An 8,250-nucleotide genomic window follows, 5' to 3' on the forward strand; every position below is an offset into this window, starting at 1 on the left:
GATGGGCTGCAGCTGTGCAGGAGGCTCACTCAGAAGGATCCACGGCGGACTCTGCTGGAGAAAGGTGGAACTTCTCAAGCTCCCAACAGTACCCCCCCTCAACGACCGCCCCTTGGCGGTCCGGAAGAGGTCGAAGGGCAGGAACGCTCGTACTCCTCGATAAGGGCAGGATCGAGGATGTACGAGCCCGGAACCCACTGGCGATCCTCCGGTCCGTAGCCCTCCCAGTCGACGAGGTACTGCCAGCCGCGACCTCGTCGACGGGAGTCCCCGATGCGTCGAACGGTGAAGGCTGGATGACCATCGACCTCCAGGGCGGGTGGTGGGGAGTCGGAAGGCGGGCACAGAGAACTCGAGACGACAGGTTTGACTTGGGACACGTGGAAGGTTGGATGAATCCGGAGAGACTGAGGCAGTTGGAGACGGACGGCTGATGGACTGATGACTCGGGAGATCTTGTAGGGGCCTATGAATCTGGGCGAGAGTTTTCGAGACATCCCCTTAAGGGGAATGTCTCGAGTGGACAGCCATACCTCTTGGCCTTCTGTGTACTCGGGGGTGGGACGTCTCCTGGAGTCAGCGAAGCGTTTGTTGGTATCTGAAGATCGGTTGAGGGTGGTGATGGTTTCTCTCCAGATCTTCTGACAGCGTCGGATGTGTTGGTTTACTGACTGGACCGAAATCTCTCTCTCGTCTGCGGGGAAAAGTGGAGGTTGATAACCGAGACTAACCTGAAAGGGGGATTGACCAGTGGAAGCAGATTTGAGGGAGTTGTGTGCGTATTTGATCCAAGTGAGAAATTGACTCCAGTCCACGGGATTGTTGGATGTGAGGCAACGAAGGGTTGATTCCAGCTGCTGGTTCATCCTCTCTGTTTGTCTGTTTGATTGTGGATGGTAACCTGAGGTCAAAGAGGGTTTACAGCCGAGAGCAGAACAGAACGCTTTCCAAACCTGGGATATGAACTGAGGACCCCGGTCTGAGAGGATCTCTTGGGGAATGCTGTGTAATCGAAAGACGTGTTTGATGAGGAGCTGGGCTGTCTGTAAGGCCGTGGGGAGTTTCCTAAGGGGAATGAGATGGCAGGCCTTTGAAAAACGGTCAACAATGGTGAAAATGGTGGACATACCTCGAGAAACGGGGAGGCCGGTGACAAAGTCAATAGCAATATGGGACCATGGGCGCGAGGGAACCGGAAGCGGCTGAAGCAGGCCAGAAGGAGGTTGATGTGAGGCTTTATTACGGGCACATGTGGAGCAAGCCAACACATACTCCTTGACATCTCTATGGAGGGTGGGCCACCAGAAGCGTCTTGAGATCAAAGCAATGGTTCTACTGACTCCCGGATGAGCAGAAAACTTGGCAGCGTGCATCCATTGGATGAGACGGGACCTGACGGAGGATGGCACATAGGTTCGGTTAGTGGGACCGTTACCTGGGTCGGGTTCAGTAGCCAGGGTGGAGTTGATAAGGTCAGTGATCTCCCAGTTTACCACTCCCACAGTGCAGGAAGCCGGGAGGACTGGTTCAGGCGTCTCGGGATGATCGACGGAGTAAAGACGAGAGAGAGAATCGGGTTTGACATTCTTGGATCCGGGTCTGTAGGAGATGATGTGATTAAACCGTGAGAAGAAGATTGACCACCTGGATTGACGAGGATTGGCTTGCTTGGTTGACTGGATGTAAGCCAGGTTCTTGTGGTCAGTCCATACTAGAACCGGATGCTCAGCTCCCTCCAGCCAATGTCTCCATTCCTCCAGCGCCAGTTTGATGGCCAACAGCTCTCGGTCTCCCACATTGTAATTCTGCTCAGTGGAAGAAAGTCTACGGGAGAAGAATGCACAAGGGTGGATCTTCTGATCCGAGTCAAGTTTCTGGGATAGGACTGCTCCAACTCCAGAATCTGAAGCGTCCACCTCGAGAATAAATTGTTTAGCCGGGTCAGGCTGCATTAGCACAGGTGCTCTGGAAAATAAAGATTTCAATTTATCAAACGCAGCTTGCGCCTCAGGGGTCCACTGAAAAGTGCGTTTGACAGAGGTCAGAGAAGTTAATGGAAGGGCGGTTTGGCTATAGTTCCTGATGAAACGACGATAAAAGTTTGCAAAACCCAGAAATCTCTGTAGTTGTTTGCGGTTCTCTGGAACTGGCCAATCTAACACTGCCTTTATCTTGTCCTCAGATGGTTTTACCTGGCCGCCCTCGAGCACAAACCCCAAAAAGGTGACTGAAGACTGGTGAAATTCGCACTTCTCGGCCTTTACGAACAGCTTGTTCTCCAGCAGTCTCTGTAAAACAAGGCGGACATGTTTCTTATGTTCGGCGAGGTTCCTAGAGTAAATGAGTATGTCATCAATATAGACGAAAACAAACTCATTTAAAAAGTCTCTGAGAACATCGTTCACGAGGGCCTGGAAGCAGGCTGGAGCGTTAGTTAGACCAAAAGGCATTACCAAATATTCGAATTGACCCAAGGGAGTCTTGAAGGCTGTTTTCCATTCATCTCCTTCTCGGATCCTAAGAAGATGATAAGCATTCCTTAAATCCAGTTTAGAGAAAACAGTAGCCCCTTGTACAGGTTCAAATGCAGAGGCGAGTAGAGGAAGTAGATATTTGTTCTTTACTGTGATCTGGTTCAAACCTCGGTAATCAATACATGGTCTCAGGGAGCCATCTTTCTTTCCAACGAAGAAGAATCCAGCGCCCAAAGGAGAAGAAGATGGGCGGATTATTCCTGCAGCTAATGATTCATTTATGTTTTTTTCCATGGTTTCTCTTTCAGGCTTGGAAATGTTATACAACCTGCTGCTAGGTAGTGGAGCACCGGTAAAAGTTCAATGGCGCAATCGTATGGTCTGTGTGGAGGTAGGGACGTCGCACTGACCTTACTGAAGACAGGGGCTAGGCCATGGTACTCGGAAGGAACAGAAGAAAGGTCAGGAGAGTCCATCTCCCCCCCACCTCTAGGAGACCCCACCAAGGGGGCAGCCGAACGGAGGCATGTTTCATGGCATGAGATGGACCATGATTCCAGGTGACGTTCAGTCCAGTTAATGTGAGGATTATGCTTCTCCAACCACTCGAAACCAAGCACCAGAGGGGAACATGCAGAAGGAAAAACAAAAAATGTTATTGTCTCTCGGTGGTTACCTGACAGAAGTAGCTCGAGGGGCTGAGTTTGATGGGTAACTTGGTGAAGTCTCTTTCCGTCAATAGCAGAAACACTAAGAGGCTGGGTCAGAGGAATGGTTTCAATTTGGAGTTGTTGGACGAGGTTAGAATCGATTAAGTTCCGTTCACAGCCTGAGTCGATGAATGCAGAAAAGGAGAGGCTTTGGTTAGAACAAAACAACGTGGCAGGAAGCAACAATCGAGGAGATTTCTTGGTGTTAATTTGGCCCGCCAGACTCCTCAGATCCTCTGGCGGGCCCAGGCTTTTGATTTAGCCGGGCAGGAAGCGATGAAGTGTCCACTCTCACCACAGTAAATGCATAATTTGCTTAGAAAACGTCTTTGTCTCTCCTCTGGGGTGAGCCTCGTGTGTCCCACCTGCATGGGTTCGACATCTCTTTCGCCCGAATGAGAGGCCTGAATAGGCAGCGGTAGAGACTGGGACTTTGGTCTCTGTATGGGCAGCTGCTCTGTAGGGGAAGAACAAACAGTCACGTTATGTGAGGCAGAAGAAAGTGTCCCCTGCTTTTTAGAACTGTTTCTGGCACGGATTCTATTGTCCAATCTGATCGTAAGACGAATCAAATCTTCGAAAGTAGCAGGTTCGTCGAGAGTGGCAAGCTCATCTTTAATGTGCTCATTTAAAGCCATGAAATAGGCTCCCTTCAGAGCGCTTTGGTTCCATCCGGAAGCTGCCGCTTTAACCCGGAAGTTGATGGAAAATTCAGCCACAGAAGAATTTCCCTGCTTTAGATTGAAAAGAGCTCGAGAGTCAATTGTTTGGTCAGTTTCTTGGTTGAATACCTGAGTAAATTCGGAGATGAAATCAGCGTAATTACAGTTAATGCTATCGTCGGTGGCAAATCTTGCCTGAGCCCACTCCAAGGCTCTTCCTGTTAGCTGAGAAAGGATGAAGGTTATCTTCTTGTAATCCGTGGAAAAGCTGACTGGAGAGTTCTGAAAAATCAGACGACACTGAAATAAAAATCCTTTGCAATCTTTCATGTTACCAGAAAACCTCTCTGGAAGACTTGGGCGGAACTCGGATGACGTCACAGCTGGTGACCTCGGAGGTGGAACTGGACCCGGAAAAGGTTGAGGGGTCGGTGCAGCATTAGCGCTGTTCATGTAATTAGCATAGCTTTGGATAGCTTGATTTTGTCTTTCAATGTGGGTGTTTAACTCACATAGCGCCAGGTCGTGTCCATGGATCTGGGCCGCCTGTTCCTCCAATCGACGGATGAGGTGATCTGCTGGGCCTTGAGTTTGGCCGCAGTGTTCTGTCATGATGGGTTCTCAAAGAGCGACCCAAGTATGCAGAACACCACTGACGGACACAGGAATAAAAGTTCAACAAGTTTATTTTGATACAGGCACACGGAATGTACTGGTTCTTGCTCGGGCCTGGACACTGGTTCACCGGAGTCTGTGTGAGAGACGGTTCAGTTAGCGTAGCAAGCTGGAGCTTGATAACAGGATGATTACTGATTGTACCTTGAGGGTTCTTGAGGTTAGCTTTGGGAGAGTCACTGTTGGATCTGGAGAGGAGTTGATCAGCAGAGTCCGCTTGCTGCTTCAGCGTCTCACGTCTAATAATGAACAGACCTTGGCTTTGGGTTTTCCAGCTCTCAGTTCTGAGCTGCATGGAAGTTCTCAATGGTTCTTTGGGTTTGGCTCTGAGGGTCGGCTCAGCAGCTTCACAGAGGAGACACTGGTTTCCTGGAAGACAAAGGCAACGGTTAGAATCCAGGCTGGATTCAAAGTCACAAAGTCTCACAGAGAATCTAGGCTTAGGCGCTGACCAACTGGATCAACACTGCGGCGTTGAGGCAAGGTCTGAAGACAGCTTATATAGTGGATCCTCTGATGATCTTGATGGGCTGCAGCTGTGCAGGAGGCTCACTCAGAAGGATCCACGGCGGACTCTGCTGGAGAAAGGTGGAACTTCTCCAGCTCCCAACACCCCTGATGTCATTTACGTTGAGTTGCATTAAATGCTAAACTCTCTGCAGGTTCTTGTCTTTGTCGTCCGCTCTATTCAGCTGGCTTTGGAAACACACGGCGAGAAGATGGGGGCTGGGTGGGGAGGGTTACGGGGGCGAGAAACGCAAAAGTAACACAATAGTTACTTTTACTAGTAACTAGTTACTTTTATTGTGGAGTAACTCAGTTAGTAACTCAGTTACTTTTTGGGAGAAGTAACTAGTAACTATAACTAATTACTTTTTCAAAGTAACGTGCACAACACTGGCAGTTACATTTAGACTCCCCATAACCTTTTTCACCAAACTAAAATGCCATATCACTTTCAGAAACATCAAAAACATTGATTCCTCATCCTTCAGCTCACATCTTCAGCATCTTTCCCCCTCTCCACTCTCATCAGCCAGTGACTTAATGGACTTCTACAACACAAGCCTCAACTCCATCCTGGATACTCATGCTCCTGTAATAACCCGGACTGTCACATTCACACGTTCCGCTCCTTGGTTCACCAAAGAGCTAAGGCAAATGAAGAGGTCTGGCCGTGTCCTGGAGCGGGCATTTAAAACATCTGGCCTGACGGTGCATAAATTGGCCTACCGGGAACATCGCAGAAATTATGCAACAGCCCTCTCCAAGGCCAGGTCCAATTACTACTCCTCGCTCATCAACAATAACCCAGGTAATTCCAGAAAACTCTTTTCCACCTTCAGCCATATTCTCCAACCACAGGTCTCCTCCTTCTACAACCACACAGATATAAACTGCAACCGGTTTCTGGATTTCTTCATATCAAAAATAGACAGCATCCGCTCTTCACTTTCACCTTAAAAACAGCACCACTATTGATACCCCTGAGACATCTCCCACACAACTCCTATCACACTTCTTTCTGCCAACGCAGCAGGAGGTCGAGAACATCATCCGCAAATCTAAATCATCCACCTGCTCTTTAGATCCCCTCCCATCCCCTCTGCTCAAAACTCACCATCAATCCATTAGTCATCTCATAACCAAAATAATAGCCAGTTCCCTGGAAACGGGTACCGTCCCATCTACCCTTAAAACTGCCCTCATTAAACCCCTCCTAAAAAAACCCACCTTGGACCCTGAACCTCTGTCAAACTACAGACCCATTTCAAACCTCCCATTAATCTCCAAACTCCTAGAAAAAGTTGTTTCCACCCAGCTCCACAACCACCTTAAATGCAATAATTTTTATGAAAAATTCCGATCTGGTTTTCGTCCCTCCCACAGCACAGAAACAGCTCTCATCAGAGTCACCAGCGATCTGCTGATGGCCTCTGATTCCGGTTTCACGTCCCTCCTCATTCTTCTCGACCTCTCTGCTGCGTTTGACACAGTAGATCACCACATCCTCCTCCACCGCCTCCAGCATTTCATTGGTCTCTCTGGCGCTGCCCTCCACTGGTTTCACTCCTACCTCACTGACAGGACCGAGTACGTGGCCCTGGGGGAGGCAAAATCCAGACCTCACACCGTCACCTGTGGGGTCCCCCAGGGCTCCGTGCTCGGCCCTACCCTGATCACTATCTACATGCTCCCCCTTAGTTGTGTCGTCGGCAGGCATGGGGTCAACTTCCATTGCTATGCTGACGACACACAACTTTACATTAAAATGACTCCTCCCAGCTCCCCCGCCAACTCTGTCACCCGCCTCAGCTCCTGCCCGGAGGATATAGAGGCGTGGATGAGTCAAAACTTCCTGCAGCTTAATGCCTCAAAAACAGAGGCCATCCAAACTGGTACCCCTCATCAACTTTGACGCTTTCCTCTCACCTCTGTTTCATTCTGTGGTCATACCATTCCCCTGTCTCCCTCTGTTACAAGCCTTGGGGTCAAGCTTGACCCCCACCTCTCCTTTGACAATCATGTCACCTCCATCTGCAGAACTCAGCTGTGCTGCTGCCATCAACACCCTTGTTTATAGATGTTGAAAATCGGCCTGTTTTCCAGTGTGGTCCTGTGACTAACTGGATGTGCTCTCTTCATCCTCTGACATGGGAGCTGGCTCGGAGCTCGTCTGCCTGGCTGTGTGTTTCCTGGATGGGGCCGCCTGTGGAGCTGGTTGACAGTTGCCTTTTGTATCTATGCTTCTTTTTCTATGTCTGCTTCTGTCTCCTTGAACCCCAGTGGGCCTCAGCAGATGGCCGCTCACACTGAGCCTGGTTCTGCTGGAGGTTTCTTCCTGTTCAAAGGGAGTTTTTCCTCTCCACTGTCGCTACAAGCATGCTTAGTGTGAGGGATTGCTGAAGAGTCAATGAGTCGATGCAATCAGCTGGTTTTCCTTAGATAGAAAACTTTGTATCAATTTGACTGGATGATCTGGTGAACTGGAAAGTGACCTGAGATGACATGTGTTGTGAATTTGGCGCTATATAAATAAACTGAATTGAATTGAATTGATGTACGGCTGATCAGGTCAAAACGTTTTCACCTCCAGCTTCTCTTGCTTTGTTTGCTTTAAGGAATTTGTGAAGTAAAAATGAGTGCTGAGAGGCAATACGCAAGGAAGAAAAGGTTTGATTTTACTTTTTTACTGCTACGGCTGTGATATCAGTTCCTGTCACCTCAGGGTGGAGCTTTGGTGCGCCCAGAGCTCTCCTATACTTCTATATTGCAGAGGAGCTACTGCACATGGACAACTCTTAACAACAGATCCTAGGGTGAAAATAGATATAGAGGACGATCTTTAATTTCCAGGTAGATCATCAAAATAAGTGGTCCTCCTAACTGTCAATCATTCTGGTAAGCTGTTTACGTAAGGCTGTCCTACGTACTCGTCCCGTTAGCAATCTTTTTCTGCGCACTTTCAGGCGTATATCTGTGGTGAGCTATGGTTTCAGACAGTCATTGAAGCTAACCTTTCTCACTGCGGTTCTTTGGAAATGGCCGAGGGTCGGAAGAGAAAAAGCGTATGTAAGCCTCATTTATAGAAAATATAAGTGAAATTTGTTTTCCTAAGTTTAGGACATATTTCTGTTTTCATTTGTTTGTTATGCGTAAGATTTGATTTATACACACTTTGCCAATTGTTTAGGCTTCTGTAAGGTTGGCAGGAAGTTCTGCTGTTTT

This window comes from Cyprinodon tularosa, unplaced genomic scaffold (genome assembly GCF_016077235.1).
Source record: "Cyprinodon tularosa strain WSP-4 unplaced genomic scaffold, ASM1607723v1 ctg1334, whole genome shotgun sequence".
Lineage (NCBI taxonomy): Eukaryota > Metazoa > Chordata > Actinopteri > Cyprinodontiformes > Cyprinodontidae > Cyprinodon > Cyprinodon tularosa.